Source organism: Monopterus albus, unplaced genomic scaffold, assembly GCF_001952655.1.
Source record: "Monopterus albus unplaced genomic scaffold, M_albus_1.0 scaffold271.1, whole genome shotgun sequence".
Taxonomy (NCBI): Eukaryota; Metazoa; Chordata; class Actinopteri; order Synbranchiformes; family Synbranchidae; genus Monopterus; species Monopterus albus.
This window is the reverse complement of record NW_018128151.1, coordinates 871,442-889,220: the sequence shown is the minus strand read 5'-3', so window position 1 is coordinate 889,220 and position 17,779 is coordinate 871,442. Positions and strand designations below refer to the sequence as shown.

Here is a 17,779-nt window from a genome sequence, read left to right as displayed (position 1 = left end):
ATTTTTATTGTTTCAGATGTGGGAAGTACCTTTTAGTTCTCGTACGTGAAACCTAAATACATCATTTAAATAGATTCAGTCCTGGAAATAAACACTGTCCTAAGCTTGACTGATGTGTGACTGGGCTGACAGTCATGTTCCTGATTTAGTTGTCATTTGCATGCGTGAATGGAACATTAGTCTCTATGTTTGTGCTCACACACGTGTATGTGAATCTTGTTTCTGTTATGGAGATGACCATTCTTCCAGCAATGCAGTCCCATTAAGATAAGCCTTCTCTCCACGCTACCAAAAAAAATACGTAATTGAGGAAGAACCTCCTGTTGCAACACACACACACACACACACACACACATGCGTGCTCTGCTCACTTTGTTTACTTTCTCTGTGCAGTAGTCTGGAGAGGCCACATGTATTTACTGTATTGAATGTTTTCTTCCACTGTCATTCACATTTACCTGATAAGATGAGACAACAAAGGAGGAAGAGCCAGGGAATGACACACAAATAAAAGCTGAAGTGAAATGTATTCTGAGTATATTGTTATTTGCTAATGACAAAGACAAATAGGGGCAAGGTGTGCATGGGGATAAGAAGTAAGCATGCAGGCATGTCTTTTCTCCCATTCTCGGCCTCTCACTAATACCACAAAGCACATCAGTGATTAAAGAGAGTACATTGCACTGCATACACACATTGCTGCAAAACTAAACAGCTTTATGACTCAGCAGATTTCCAAATTGGCATCATTCTATTCAGTGAATGTTTTACTATTTGTAAACAGCTTGTGCACTCACATTAAGATGTTTGAGACTTGTCCTTGCCTTTTACAGTTAACCTGTAAAAAGCTCAGCAGTGAGGGAACATTTTGGGCACAAGCTAGAAAGCTCAGCCCCTAACCATTTATAAGAAGTTAGCGTAGTTCATTAAAGAGTTGTACTGGTAACATAGGTTCTGAAAATCATTTCCTTGCCTGCTGTAAATATACCATTTTGGTGTGGTTATGGCAGCTGTGGCCATCTGTGAGCTGGGTCAGTGGCAAAGTGTGTAAACCCCATTACTACAGCTTCCAAGTTCATGGTGTGATGCACACTGGCCCAAAAAGCACGTTTCCCATAGTCATTCTCTTTGGAAAAGGAGCAATTGTAAAACAGTAAATAAATTCTGAGCATCACAAACCCCATTAAATAATACTGTTATCAGATTTTGGTCCATTGGGTCCAAAATCGCATGCTGGGATCAAACAGGAAGTCAGTCAGCTCTGCACTAATATGCACGTACTGGTCCTCTGTGGGCCCTCATACATGTATGCCTACGTGTGAGGATCATCTGGGTAAGTTTTATGTCCCAAACCAAAAAGCCTGAAGAATTTGTTGGAGTATGTAATCACCATTGTCATAGGAAGGAATTGGGCATCATGCGTAATCCAGTGTCCAGTTCTCCTTAATACATCTGTCACAGGGTGATAGTACAGTATATGTGTGTGTGAGATTATATAATGAGAGTCTGAGGAAAAGAAGACACTGGGGTCAGCAGGTTGTAAGTGGTGCATAGGGACCTCTCGACTTGTCTTCCAGCAGTTAATAAGGGGATGCAAGGGGTGGTCAACATTCTGCTGGAGCTGTGAAGCAGGGAGGAGAAGTCTGAGATTGGTTCATGCTTAGGGCTGCACTTGCTGCATTGAAGGGGGAGATGCTTTCATGGGAAAACTGATGGGTGAATGTACACGTCACCTCTCTTCTATTTAAGTCTCTTTCTCATATTGGTTTCAAATTTCTGTGTACTGGTAGACCGGCAGTTCCATACAGTGACTCTAAAAGTGCCAGAGACTGATAGCCACTATGTACCAAATAGGAAAGAGCCCTTCCTTTGTGTTTTCATTTTTTTGGTTTGATATTTTGCATTTTTTCATGGATGTTTAACTGTAATGTATTTGGCTAATAGATTAGTTTGACTTATTTTTATTGGGTGGCATAGTTTAAACTTGTCAGGTCCACTTGGCGCGACCTGCCTCTCTTCTGCCTTTCTGTCTTCTGCTCGCTCTTTTTGCAGGATCAGCGCCTTAGCTGTGTCGCTTTTTGTACTTAGTGACTTGTGGGTTATCGTGCACAGCAGGGGCACATTACTGTAATCACCCTCCTACCTTATTTATACCTCTGGCGGATGATCCGCCGTCACTGAAACATTAATTGCTGAACTTGCATTACCTTATCTAACTCGTATATCCCATAACAGACCAATTTTCATGGTATGTATTATACGTCATTTTGTTTTCCACGCTGACAGTTCCTGTGCTGTGGATCTCTGAGTTTGTTTCTTTCCATGTGGTTAGCTAGACCAGTGGTCCCCAACCTTTTTATCTTGTTTCTCTGCAACGAGACGGTCCCATGTGGGGGTAACAGGGGACAATGACACCCGAAGTGTGTTGCTTATGTTCAGTCTACTCCGTTGTTTTGTTTTGGTTGCTGTCACTGCAGAAAAACCCGCTTCACACAGATAGGATGTCGGAAATGGCAACAGGGTTTTCAGTGCTGTGGTGGCGATCTCAGGGTATTCTGTCATGACTTTAATCCAGAACACCGACAGAGTTGTTGTCTCGAACATACTTTTAAGGCCGCCGTCATTTGCGATCTTCTTGCACAGACATACTGGATTCACCTGGTTTGTTGACAAATGGGTTGCGGATCCATTCCTTGGCAGTTCGTGGGTCCTTTGTGGTTGGGAAGTAGCGCTCGAACTCTTTTAAAGGCAAAGACAGGTGATCGTGCACCAGCTGGGAGAATGAAGGCTCAGGCTCAGTCTCACCCAAAATCCCCGCTAATGTTTGAAACATGTCCAAAATGCCTCTGTTGATGCGCCTTCCCCACAAATCCAGTTTGGCTTTAAATGCAGCTACTTTATCTACCAACTTGAAGACAGTTGTCATTTTCCCCTGAAGTGACAGATTGAGTTCATTGAGCAGGCTGAATATGTCGCACAAGTAAGCCAGTTTTGGCGCTCAAGTGACCGAGATGTAACGGAGAGAATGCGGTCATTTTTCAAAATAAAAGATCGTTCAGACTCAGATAATAAATAAAACGGAAATAAGTAATGATTTCTTGTGCGGCCCGGTACCAATTGAGCCACGGACCGGTACCGGTCCGCGGCCCGGGGGTTGGGGACCACTGAGCTAGACGTTCTGTTTGTTATCCAAGCTGACAGTTCCTGTGCTGTGGATTTCCCTTTTTGTCCGCCTGTCTCCATGGTTAGCCTGTCTATTCACCTGTCCGTCCTCATCCTTCTGCTCACCTTAGTCTTGCCGTTAGTTTGTCTTTGTACCTGTTTGTCCTGTTCTCCTCAGCCGTCTTTGCTCAGCCCTGGTGGTATATATTCATTGACTGATACTTTTTTTGTGTGTGTGTTCCCCACCATTAAACCATCTTTTTTTTACTAGCACCTGGGTCAGCAGTCTTGAGTCCTGCCTCAGTTCTCCCTCACCCTCCTGGTGAGGGGGACTAACCATAACAAAACTGATGTTTTTATTTTAAATTAGATAGTGCTTAATAGGGTCCCTGATGGACTAGTGGCTAGGATTCAGGGCTCTCACTGCTGCAGCCCGGGGTCGACTCAGGGTTGCGTCAGGAAGGGCATCCGGCATGAAACACGTGCCAAATTTCAACATGTGGTGACCCCTAACGGGAACAGCCAAAAGTGACAGACGGACTAAAGTACAGATTTACACAACCTTGACTGTTACGCTATTCCCAGAAGCCTGTGTTATAAATCTGATGGTGGCTACAAGTTGGAGGAAATAGTTTAATTGAACTTTGCATTTTATTTCTGTATTTTTATGAGATTTTGAGATTGCATGCAGGTTTAGCCTGTTCTTTTTTTTCTTGCGCCAACCGGTTGAAGAAACTTTAATATAGCATGTGTCATCCAGTGGCATTTTTGTCTGGTTTTTTGTCATACGCATTTTGAGGTTCTAGTTTTCCATTGTTAATTGATGTTCACAGTTCTGTTCTGCTGGACTCTGGATGTTAATCACAGGGCGACTTTACATTGTCCTGTCGGGTCTCTGATCTTGATTGCTTATGGCTTATACATTTGCATTGCCTTGCCTGTGAGTCATGGACATCTCTATGTTTCTCACGCCATTCACCATCATACTGGGAGTTAAGTTTAGGGGCTTTATTTACTTTTGGGTTTTCCAGCTTGTTGAACATGAAACCTTTGGTATTATGGGAAAACGTGTACATATCATGAAAAGTCTACAAGTACCTCTACTCAAAACACTGGTGTGCATAAGCGCCAGCCTCCTAGTCTTGTTAATAAACAAGACAAGGGCACAGCTAATGTTTTACTGCAGAGATAAAAATCTTTACTTCAAACCACTTTCATTTATACTTCCATATTTCTGCTAAAGCTAATTAATTAGATTTTTGGTAGACATCTTAATTGACGTAAAATTTACTGCACTGCAATGGATGATTTTTACTTTTGCCTTACGATGTGACATTATTTATACTGCAGCATCTATGTGGTCCAGATTAGTGCTTTTTAACTTGGCTGATGAGTAAGCATACCTTGATATTTGTTGTTGGTTTGAGAAAAGTCCACTGGGGCCTTTTTCTTCAGTAATAAACTCTGGATGAATTCACTGGAGGGGTATACAGGAAGGTTTCCCAAATCATTCTGCACTGTGCAGGCTTTCAAACACTGGTCACACCAATTCTTTGCTAATCCCTTCCACTGAACAATAAGATTCCATAGACATGGCACATTTGTCAGGCTTTGGATTTTTTCACATGCCAAAGTGGCATGGGTAATGTACTAGTAGGGGTGATATTACTACTAGTGGCCAAGCAGCATTACTACGACCTACGTGTTTATCAGGTGACACTGGCCCAAATATCTTTTTTCCCATAGACTACAGTCATTGGAAAAGGAGCGGCTATAACAGGGTGAATAAATTTAAGTGTCATAAACCCCAAAGTATGACTCTTACTAGAATTTGATCAGTTTGCTCCAGTAACATTTGGAAAGTTAGAAGAGCTGTATGATTAAATGAGACTTTCTTTGAATTTTGAGTTGTAAATCTAACCCACAGACTATAAAACTTGACAGGCATTCCAACAATAGTTAAGCAGGAAGGGGTTAGTGAACAGTCACATAGCTCTCTTTGTTTGCACTAAAATGCACAGAAAAACATGTTCAACTAAGATAAAAGAAAATTCCAAGTACTGTATAAGGCACGGACAAGGGATTGTATGTTGTGCTTTGTTTTGTGAATGAACAGCAGCAAAGGGAGAGTCTGCCAGTGTAGTCTCAGCTTGGGTGCTTGTCTGAACATGTGGAGGATCATCTGAGGTGAGACAGAGTCTGATAGATACTGGGGCAGATGTTTCATTCACCACAGCAGACACTCAGTATGGCTACAGACATCTGGTACTGATACAATGTTAGCTGTCTTTTCCAAACCTCCCTTCTGGATCTAGTCACAGGTGTAAACATAGACAGTTCTCATAGCAACATCTACGGACGGCTGGCAGTGTTCACTTCTGTCAGTTTGTCATTCGGATGAGTGGAGATGTGTAATTATAAAGAAAGGCATGCATATCACTCACCTCTACAGTGTGTACGGTCTTGAGAATCAGGATCCAGAGGTGCATCTGAATATACACTGTGTATACACAGTAGTATGTATAGTACTTTACAGTCTGGTAGTCTCAGAGGCATTGCTCTGTTAATCAGTGCGATCCCTAGAGCCATGCCACTGACTAAATACTGTATATCTGTTCTGTTCTTTCCTGGGTTCTGTTGAATGAACTGTTGGGGAAGCTACTTTGACAATGTAGCTTTGCAAGCTACCAATTACTTCACACTAGAAGAATATGTAACTACAACAAAGCTACTCTAGAGAGAAATGTAGTTTGGTTTAATTAAAGCTACTTAGAAAAAGTAGTTCAAACTACTTTGTAAAAAAAAAAAAGCCACTCTGTTGAGTTTATTACCTGAGACCTAAACCTGTCCTACATTGAACAATCCCATTTAGGATAAAATTCCAAGGAATGTTGTATTTTTGTTGTAAACAATTCTGAATTTTTTGATATTTGACTACTACTAAAACAGTAAAGAAACAATATTGAACTTTTTATACCATTTGACCAACTTGAGCACTCGTCTGTAAAAGCTGACCTGCAGTCTTCCTTGTCAGTTTTGTAACAGCTGACCTGTTCAATCTTAACAGCTACAACAGTGTTCAGCTTGCACCTATTTAGACAGTATGAACAGCTTGAACACTGGACTAAATAATGGGCCTATCTTTTTACTCATCAGAGCAGAATCTCCTGTTTATATGACACATAAATAGGCTCTCAAAGTCCATGTCAAACGGCCGGTTTGTTTGTCACTGACGCTATAGTACCAACAATAAACTTAAAGGCAGCAAGGTCAGATCAGTTCTTTACTTTTGGGCCAAAATTGCTTGTAGTTTTAGTAGTTAACCACACAAAACATGAGGAACTAATTGAAAGGATAAATGTGTTTTTTACCTGCTGTATTTCCCTTAATACTGGGTATGGTGATGCTACCTGTATAGCCAGTTCTAGTTTTGCTATAACTCCATTGTAGAGATTTTGGGCAATGAAAAGTCATATTAAATGGTGTCACTGGGGCAATTGGTTAGGAGTGCTCAGAATAAATATGATATCCAGCTTCCATAAGTGACACCAGTCCCCATGATGCTAGTGTGCTCCCAGTTTCCCGCCCCCACACTTAAAGAAAAACAAGGCCACACACAAACGTGAGAATTTGGATGTGACTGTGCACCTCAGTAACCTGAGTCAGTGAGGGATTACCCTGTGAGAACACAGTAAACCTGTTAACCTGAGAGACAACACTGAAGTGATTCATGTATCCATCACTTCACTGTGGTAAAGTTTCCAACAGTCAGCCATTGCATCATGGCACAGCCTCATTTTGAAAGATCAGTGAGTACAGAACACTTAAACAAGTATCCTTTTAATTTATTCATTTGACTGCTGTCAGTCAGCATGCTGCTGTACAGTTGAAGTCAGAAGTTTACATATGCATCAGCCAAATACATTTAAACTCAGCTTTTCACAGCTCCTGACACTGAATCATATAAACATCCCCTTTCTTAGTCAGTTATGATCATTACTTTATTTTAAGAATGTGAAATGCCAGAATAATAGTAAAGAAAAAGATTTATTTCAGTTTATGTACACTCAGTTGTTATTTGGTAGCTTTGCCTTTAAATTGTTGAACTTAGGTCAAACCTTTCAGGACGCCTTCCACAAGCTTCTTACAATAAGCTGCTGGAATTTTCACCCATTCCTCCTGAACTGGTGGAACTCAGTCAGGTTTATAGGCCTCCTTGCTCACACACACACATTTCTTCAGTTCTTCCCACATATTTTCTATTGGACTGAGGTCAGGGCTTTGTGGTGGCCACTCCAATACCTTGACTTTATTGTCCTTAAGCCATTTTGCCACAACCTTGGAAGTCTGCTTGGGCTTATTGTCCATTGAAAGACCCACTGTGATCAAGCTTTAACTTCCTGGCTGATGTCTTGAGATGTTGCTTCAATATATCCACATCATCTTCCTTCCTCATGATGTCATCTATTTTGTTGAAGTGTCCCAGTCCCTCCTGCAGCAAAGCACCCCCACAACATGATGCTGCCATGCTTCATGGTTGGGATGGTGTTCTTCAGCTTGCAAGCCTCCCCCTGTGGCTAAACAGGTCCATTTTTGTTTCATCAGACCAGAGGACATTTCTCCAAAAAGTCAGATCTTTGTCCTCATGTGCAGCTGTAAACCGTAGTCTGCCTCTTTTATGGTGGTCTTGGAGCAGTGGCTTCTTCCTTTCAGGTTATGTCAGTACAGGACTTGTTTCACTGTGGATAGAGACACTTTGGTACCTGTTTCCTCCAGTGTCTTCACAAGGTTCTTTGCTGTTGTTCTGGGATTGATTTGTACTGTGCAGACCAAAGTACGTTCATCTCTAGGAGACAGAGCACATCTCCTTCCTGAGCAGCATGATGGCTGCGTTGTCCCATGGTGTTTATACTTAGTAATGATCATGGTATTGTTTGTACAGATGAATGTGGAACCTTCAGGCATTTGGAAATTGCTCCCAAGGATGAACCAGACTTGTGGAGGACCATTTTTTTCTGAGGTCTTGGCTGATTTCTTTTGATTTCACCATGATGTCAAACAGGCCTTAAAATCCATCCACAGCTGCACCTCCTATTGACTCAAATGATGTTAATTAGCCTATCAGAAGCTTCTAAAGCCTGTCTATGTCTTAGCCAACCAGTCTGTTTTAATAACTTCAGCCTAAGTGTATGTACATTTCTGATTTTAACTATAATTTTGAATGTAGTGAATATGAACCCAGGTGCCTCACTGCACCTAACAGGTGACTAAGTTTATATTTGAAAAATGTGCATACAGTATTAGCCAGATATTTCCTTAGGAGCTGGTGATAACAGAACAGAGCTAAAAGAAGCCTTAATATATGTCATATTTGTTTGGGGACAGAAACACTAAATTCTAGATAAATGCTAATGTTGCTATGGGACATGTGAATAGGTAACATTTAAGCCATTTGTTGATTTGGCACCAGTGTTTTTATGCCGGAATGCACTTCCTCGCAAAACCCTCTGACAGTTTAGAATTGCCATTAAACCTAACCTGTATGTCTTTAGACTATGGGAGGAAGCTGGAGTACCTGGAGCAAACGGGGAGAACATGCTAACTCCACACAAAAAGGTCTCGTTTGCTTTACATCCTGAACTTTCTTGCTGTGAGGCAGTAGTGTTAACCACAGCACAATGGCATTTCACTGTTGTGTTTACAGTTTTTTGTGTTGCTCCCAAGTGACCAAAAAACATCAATGACTACAGGTTTTGTTCTTGTAAAATAAATCATATGTAACATATTAAGTTTCTTTTTCAAGGAAGTTAAAGTTCTGCTTGTAAACTACAGCACAACCGAATTCTTAGTTCATGCCACAAATGTCAATCTCGTTATCTGGACTTTGAGCTTGGAACTGTAAGCTCTTGCTTTGATATAGCTGGGCATAACACCATTTAAAACTGATCTTAAATAATCTTATTAAAGGACACTGAATCTTCTGCACAATAGATTTTTTTACCTTTCTGTGGACATTTTGGCCTTCCTTCAAAGAATTTCTTCACAGAGCTCAGTGGTCAGAATGAGGACACATTCAAACTTAGAGATAAAGATAGCAAAATCTTAGCATAATTCTTGTAAATGTGCTGTGTTTTCATTTGTGTTTTAATTTCACTCTGTATTTTGTAGCACTCTCATACAGTCACTGGATTGCAGTGAAGAAGCTACACATATTGTACTGCCTGTAGCAATCTCTGATCAAACAACACCACATCACTGTCCTCAGCAGAGTCATTGCTATGGCCACCACTTCCATGGCAACGGGGTCTATACTGCTAAAGCAGCTAAGTCTGGCCTCATTAAAGATGAAGACTAAATGTGAGCACGAGCTATTAACAATTCATATGATGACTAAATGCGTGCATCTGTGCAAGCAAATCATCAGTAATGCTTTTCTAACCAGCTTCATGATCAACTGATCATAGCTAATCGTGTTAATGTAAACAAGGTTCAGAATAAGTTTAGACAAATTCTTGATCGTAATCTTACAACATGGGTGAGGACATCTGAAGTTGCCTGTGTTACACTTGATACCACTGCTCAGCTTTTCCTTGGCTACATGACACATGAATTGATTTGAACTTGCCTGACTATCCAACGGCTCCACAGGCTTAGTTCCCCATGTCCTGGTTCAGTCAGTCCAGACTGACTCTGGGGATTGTGGACACGTGGTATCGTAATGGAAACAGAAGAAGGTACTGCTTTATGAGCAGGATCCTAAGTCCCACTACATGCTGTTCTCTCTCTCTGATGCAGAGCCAGAGAACATCACGTCCACCTGCCTTCCAAAATGGTGTAGCATAATGTTTGTCTGCTTGTTAAGTGTCTCCTTACTTATACAGTTTGTGTGTGTGTGTGTGTGTGTGTGTGTAGTAGCTCTTCACTCAAGCTCTGTAACATGGTATTCTGCTATCAACCCAGAAGTTCTTCAGATGAAATTGGACATCTGATACAACTGTTCTCACCTGGAAAATAAGAGCAACATTGCTCATGTTTACTTTTCCACACTTCTAGTGGGTGTATGAATATACTGTAGACTGTTCTCCTTCAGAAGCAAATGCAGTGAAGTGAAGTGTAAGGTGAAAATCAGTGACGCACCAGTTTCAGTATTCATGGTGGATTTTGATTTCAGATTTTTTTTTTTTTAAGTCTAACCTCTAAGTCTGACCTGTCAGTTCCGATTTTGGCTGATTCCGATTTACTTTCTAAGAACTGTAATTGACAGCATACACAGACATTTTAAAGATTTGTCTTTAATGAAAAAAAAAAATAAATAAAAATAAATCAAGGCATTAAAGTTTTATATTTTCCTGTTTTTTTTTTACAAACCTCCAACTAAAAATGAAGTGCAAGTGTGAATACACAGTCCTTTTTGAAGTGCATGAAGTTTCTATTTACTGTGTTTTACCAACGGTTGGAAATACACTGCACCTAGACACTGATCAGCCACTTTATTAGGTACACCTGTACAACTGTACGCACTTCAATGCAACACTTCGTCCTTAACATCTGTGTTTTTGAAGCCCAGTATGTTTCAGTTTTTGGTGAAATTGTCATAAATGTATAAATTCAATTATATGTTGATATTTGAGGTCCCTGGTAAGCTAGTGGTTAAGGCACAGCGCTCTCACCGCTGTGGCCTGGGTTTGAATCAGGGTTGCATCAGGAAGGGCATCCGGCGTAAAACATGTGCCAAATGTCAACATGCGAGTCGTCAGTGTGACGATTTTCTGTGGTGACCCCTAGTCGGGAAAAGCCGAAAGTGACTTTCTATATGTTGATTTTTGAGGTCATAGTTAAAAATGGTATTGTACTGAACCCCATTATATTCAGAGGTGCCTCTATATTTTTTGTTCTCCCCAGCTACATATATGAGAGGGTCAGAATAAAAAAAGAAAGAGAGAGGACACACTACGGGAGAGAGGAGACACAAAGTTAGTGATGTGTAATGGTGGCATATAGATGCGAGGAGAGGAGAGGAGAGGAGAGGAGAGGAGAGGAACTCAGAGCATCATGGGGCCCCCCAGCAGCCTAGGCCTATAGCAGCATAACTAAGGGAAGGCTCAGGGTCACCTGATCCAGCCCTAACTATAAGCTTTATCATAAAGTCTAATCATAAAGGTATAGAGGGTGTCCCCCTCCTGAAGTGAGACTGGGAGTTGGTTCCATAGGAGAGGAGCTTGATAGCTAAAGGCTCTGCCTCCCATTCTACTTCTGTGGACTCTAGGAACCACAAGTAAACCTGCACTCTGAGAGCGAAGTGCTCTGTTAGGATGATAAGCAGCCTTTTGGATTAACTGGAGGCTTTTTAGGGGATTATTGGGACATCCTGATAGTAAAGAGTTACAGTAGTCCAGCCTGGAAGTAACAAATGCATGGACCAGTTTTTCAGCATCACTTTGAGACAGGATGCTCCTGATTTTTGCAATATTGCGCAGGTGAAAGAAGGCAGATCTAGAGACTTGGTTTATGTGTGATTTAAAGGACATAGCCTGGTCAAAAAGGACTCCAAGGTTCCTCACAGGATAAAGAAAAGTGTGAATGAATGATAGGTCAGGCCAGTGAATGAATAGCCAGGCTAATTAACATGCTTTCCTGAGTGTCTGCAGGATTAACTACAACCAATACAGTCAGATAAAGTCAGCAGGGAAATAAAAAAAAAAAGTGTAGCGCAAAAAGAGCACTGCTGATTCTGGATCTTCAAATGTCAAAATGCAGACCTCAGACTGAGTCATAGTCTGGCTGTTGCCATGAGATACATGTGAACACAGACCCACGCACACAATATTATTCCTCCCCACCCCCACACTCACCCACTCACACACAAAATGCATGTCCAAACATACAAATATGCACAAAAAATACACCCACAACAGTAACTGAGAAGAAATTAGGCCTGAAGCATCAAAATCTGCATCAAATTAATTCATACTTTATAGTGCAAGTGAAAAACAACACAATGTAGCAGCTGGATTGATTTAAAATAAGAGCATGCTGTTGCTCTCCCATCTGACAGATGAGTGATGGATGAATGAACAATGCAGTTCTAACTGTTTCTGTGTCGATGTGCTGTTAAACAGGGCTACGAGACGGGCTAGGGCTGTCCACATGGCCAGCTTCCCCCCAGGCAGGGATATTTACATGTACAATATATAAAACAAAAATAAATTTTAATATAAGATTTACTTTATTCTATGCAGGATTTACATTCCAGGAAATGTTGTATAAAAGTGAAGTTTTACATCGAGAGCCTTGCTGAGAGTACTTTCAAAACTTTGCAATGAATGTTTCAGAGTGCTTTATCATTAAGCATCACACATGAACCATTCACCTGTGGGCATTCCTTGCAGCACTGTGATTCACTTTATGTTATTCAACAGGAACTCAAACAGTGATGGCAAGAGTGTCATCCAGTGATTCTTTAAGGTCTGCTGAACAGTAATGCCTGTCTTCGCCGAGAGATTCTGACATCTTTTAAGTAATCAAAACATAATGGATGATGTGCCATGTCAGGTTCTGTAAAACTATTCTCTTGGCTCTCTTAAACCTTGTATTTTCATTATGCCTGAGATTGTTATGCCCTTATTCACTCAGACTTGATCACCTGGTGGGTGCTCTGCCACTTAAGCTAGTGCCTGTTCAGTAATCCATCCATGCATATTGGAGATGAATTGCTAAAGGAGTGTTTGCTGCATCAACCCACTCTTTTGCCGTTACCACAGTAACCACAGATTCTGGCAAGGCATGACTTTAAAGCAATACTCCACTGAAAATGGAAGTTTTGAGAAACATTTGACCCCTTTAGACTTTGAAGGTGGCTCAGAAAAGTTGCTTCTTCTTTTACAGAAGATGCCAGTCTGGTTTCACATAAAGGTGGCCATGTTTAAACTAAGACAAAAGTACCCAAATATTCATCAGCTTGCTTCAAACACTCTTGTAGGATTATCTGTTTCTCCACTGCCCATTAGTATACTCCAAAAACACATACAGTATGTACTCACAATATTTTAATTTATGGATTAATAAATGCACACATGCACAGTGATACATGAAGAGTATTTTAATTTATGGATTAATAAATGCAGACATACACAGTGATACATGAAGAGGTTTAATTGGCAATGTTCATGTACAGTAACACACAGTATGCATTTTGCTGTTTGTTTTCCTGTCTAATTACACTGTAGTGATATGCTCCATTCTATTTGTAACAGTCCCACACTGTCTACCAACACAGCAGCAGCTCTATATGATTCCTCTGCAGTGCAGAAATGTAGCCTCTCAGTTAAATGAAACATGTGCTGCTCCTCTGCACACACACAAATTCACAAAACCACAGCTGACGTAGGTAAATACGATGCACGCTGTGCCTTCAGCAGTCATATGTTTATAAACTAATTTTACTTTGAGGATCTGTACTGTACAGTAGCTGCATTTCAAATGGTTTGCGTAATATCTTTGCATACTTGGGGCAAAGTGTGAGTTTCACAGTGTCTTTTGAGATCCAGGACCAGAGAAGAAGGTATGTGTGTTGTTATATGCCCAGTTCACTTTCAGCCCCACAGAAGGCAACAAATTCATTTTGTAATGTGTCCTAGAAAAAGTAAGGGAGGGGGGTAGCAGGAGGAAGAGACATGCTTTGATGAAGTCACTGAATGGGAGATGGTGTTTAAGTAAGTGAATGAGTAAATAAGTGTGTGAAAGAGGGACTTAATAAGTACGTGTATACATGAACAAGTGAATACCTGAGTGAGTGACTGAATATTTGTGCCAGTGAAAACATTTGGTGAGTGAGTGAGCTATGACTAAGTAAATTAGTTTAAAAGTCATGTGATTGCAGGATTGTGTGGGTGAAAAAGAGCAACATGAGTGATTGAGTAAAAAAAAGTTGGTGAGTGAGAAAGGGAAGGACATGATGCAACAATAAACAATGGAAGTGCATATTTTTTATTTATTTTGTTATGTGTTTTTGTTTGACAGACAGAGAGAGAGGACGTGTAAAGCCTGTGCCACCAAAGGCTGACCGGCCACCTGACTGAACGCTGCTGCCTTGTGCTCGCTGTGACTCACTCTCAGACTGGCAGCTGAAATTAAAGGCCACTTTGCAACCAGTATACATCATTGCTAGAGAGGTCTCTTGATGACAGATTCATAAAATTACTATGATCAAATTAGAAAAAGCTTCCCTGGGTGGACTGAAGACAGCTTCCCACAGAGAGATGACGCACATTTCCTGGTGACTATGCAGGAAAAGATTAGGAAGTTGAAGAGTCTTCTCTGGCTTTCAGTCTATCGAGAGAAGGTATTTGATGGTGGGTAACTTTAACAAGTGACACCCTTAATATATTCAATGTGGGACTATCTGCTTAAATGACAAGTCTTTCTGGTGTCATGTTTTGTTAATACTTGGACTCCAAAATCGTGTGTTGTTAAATAACGGTATGTAGAAGACTTTCACTTCATTTTAATTGAGATGGCCATTTCAGCGTTAGCCTGTGACTGACGCATGCAGACATTTATTTTTCTATGTGCAGCAGTCAGTGACCCCCGCTGAGCCTGCTTGTGTGCAGAAGTCCTCTCTTTGTCATTTCTTGCCTATCTGCTTCTACAATCATGTGGCAGCAATCAGATGTATCGATCCACAGCGACAAGGCAACTCTTTGTTCAATCGCAGTTTGCCTCATTTATGCTGTAATGGCAGGGAGGTGTGGGAGGGAGTGGACATGATTATGGGATAGGAGCGAGTTTATCGAGGGAAAGATGGATGGAGGGGTGGAAGAAAGCAGAGGGAGAAAGAGATGAAATTACCCGGGGAATTAGCTGAGGACCTTTGAAAAGCGAGGGAAGAATAATGGTCTGTGTTTCAGAAGAACCAGATCTAGTGGTGGAAAAAGTAAGCTTGTAAAAATAGCAATTCACAAATGCTGAAATGCTCTATTACAAATAGTAGCAGGTGCATGAATTCAAAACCTAGGTAAGTGTTAGCAGAAAAATGTATTTAGAGTACCAAAAGAAAAGCACTTAGGACCCATTTCAGAAAAATACATGCTATATTTTGAATTACAATGGATTAATGTGTAATAATATAATATAATAGTAAAGCTGGGGCTCATTTTACTTAATATACTGCTGGGTAGTTTGTGATATTATCTAGTATTATTAATATGGATCTGCAAAATAACCAGTATCTCATTAAATAAATGTAACTAGTACAGTAAAAAGTGCAATGTTCCCTCTGAACTGTAGAGGAGTAAAAATGTAAGAAAATGGAAACACTAAAGTGAAGAACGTACTTCAAAACTGTACTTAAATGCTTGAGTAATTGTACTTGGATACTTTCCACTATTAACAAAGTTAGCAGTAACATTGTGTAAAGTTCTGCACTATGTAACAAAAACAAATGATGGCATCCATTATCTGTACCGCTTATCCTGAAGAGGGTCGCTGGATGCAAAGTCCGCACAGAAAGGCCCCGGGTCGGTCGAACCCAGAACCTTCTTGCTGTGCAGCGACAGCGCCAACCATGCCCCACCATGCTGCCCATAATTAATCAAAATTAAATAAAATGAGAAAAAAAATCTGTTATTTTCCTTTTAATGGTTTTTAATTTTTGCTTTTCCACTTGAAAACCATTCATTCATTTGTCCTGTATTTATCTATTGCTTATGCATAAACAGTGGCTACACAGGCTGACATATGCACAGGGAGAGTTGGACCATCCTGAACTGTCTGTATTGATTATTGTTCTTGTATGTATTTAAAATTTTTTGTTTTGTTTTGCTGTTGTTTTTTCATAATGTTTTAATGTAATTTTTAAGCAAGTAATTATGTTGTTGTTGTCGTTTAATTGCATTTTTTAGATTTATTGCTCCTATTCACACGTCAATGTGTATTTGCTATTTTTTCAGCTTTTATGGGAAGACGTTTCAGGTAGGACAGGTTAAATGCTCATCAAAGAACCACATTTAGCCTTCACTGCATCACTACAGCAGCAGGTAGCTACTTAAATCTAATAAGGCTTTCTCTGTTTGTTTACTTGCCAACAGGAAGGAGGACAACTGAGGGGCATGTGCAATCACCTCCTGTACTAAAACAACAACATCCCTTGCAAGAATTATGTCTGATTTATTTATCCCAGTGATGCCCTACCTACTGGATTACTTATTTAAAAAAAAAACTAAACTCCTGGACACACATAGACTATCAGTTCATCTTGTAGGTACATATTACTGTAAGTCTCATTATGTGGGGATCAGGTTGTTCTTTGCATAACCTGATTTGGTGTAAATTACGGTTAATTTGACAGCGCACAGTTGTAAGAGAACAGTGAATGAGGTGTACTGTACCAAACAGTGACGAGTTTTAGGATTACACATCATTGCTACTGATTCAGTCGAGCTTGATGACAGCTGTAGCAGGGCGGCCCAAGATGTAAACAAGAGGATCGCCTGCACTGTTTCCTCTATTCAGTTTGCAATGCTTATCAATTTCCTGTGCTGCATTATCTGATTTATCCTTATTGGGATCTATTGCACTGGTACAGTAGTCTGACACTGTGAAATGAACCAGCAAAGAGCAGCTCAACAAGCCAAAGCTCATTAATGCACTGCGCAGTGGGACTACTGCAGATAAAAGGATGGAGAGGTGAAGAGAATGAATGGATTGGTGGGTGGATGAATTGGGTCATTGGTAGCTGGGTAGATGGATAGATAAGTAGCTAGTAAATAGATTTATGTTGCTAAATATGGTTCAGTAGCTAAATGAATGCAAGGAATGGCTCTATTTACTACACAGATTCCTCCTGTCAGATTGGAAACACTGAACAGTTGTTTTGTCTTTTGCAGGCGAAGCTGCTCTGGGTGCAGAAATAAGGACTTATGGTCAGTGTTCCTCAGTATTAATTCATTCATTTCCTACTTGGGATCCCAGCATGTCTAGGGTGAAAGTGAGGGAGTCATCTGTGGGCAAGTAGCTCCTCAGTATTAATTCATTCATTTCCTACTCGGGATCCCAGTATGTCTCGAGTGAAAGGGAGGGAGTCATCTGTGGGCAAGTAGCTACTATGTTACAGAGCTAGTGACACATTTAAAAATAAAAGTTCATTTTCCATACCCAGAGTGAAGAACAACTTGTTCGTCTTTTGTTCAGGCCAAAGAGCAAGAGTACATTAACACCGTCTGAACATTCTCCCGTTCTCTGCTGGCACTGGCAGCAGCTTTGTTCTTTGAGGGTGTCTTGAATTACATGAACTTGTTGACTGTCTGCAGTATGACAGGCTGAGAAGCAGGTGCAGGTGAGGACAATGTACTTAAGTTCTAGATGCACACACATACTGAATAAATGAACTGACCAAAAGTGCACACTGAACCTAACACCTCCTCCTTGAAAACGCATCCCACACTCATTTTTCTTTCCACTTCATCTGCATTGTGAATTAGTCTAAACAGCAATTAAAGCAGTTTAATGTGAATTCACTGTCTTATCCAATCAAAGTATCACATTCACTGTGTTATGTGGACAAACTGAGGTCCAGTCATTCCCATCAAAAAGCTACAGGAGGGCTTATACATAGAGGGAT

At 40.6% G+C, this 17,779-nt stretch overlaps 1 long non-coding RNA gene across 1 annotated transcript; it reads left to right on the top strand.

Moving 5' to 3' along the window:
* The first annotated feature begins 2,186 nt into the window (after positions 1-2,186).
* LOC109972849 (uncharacterized) lies at positions 2,187-16,967 on the top strand. The gene is made up of 4 exons (XR_002276748.1): positions 2,187-2,248; positions 14,182-14,513; positions 16,110-16,131; positions 16,248-16,967. It is a non-coding gene; the product is annotated as an uncharacterized LOC109972849 (long non-coding RNA).
* Positions 16,968-17,779: the final 812 nt, after the last annotated feature.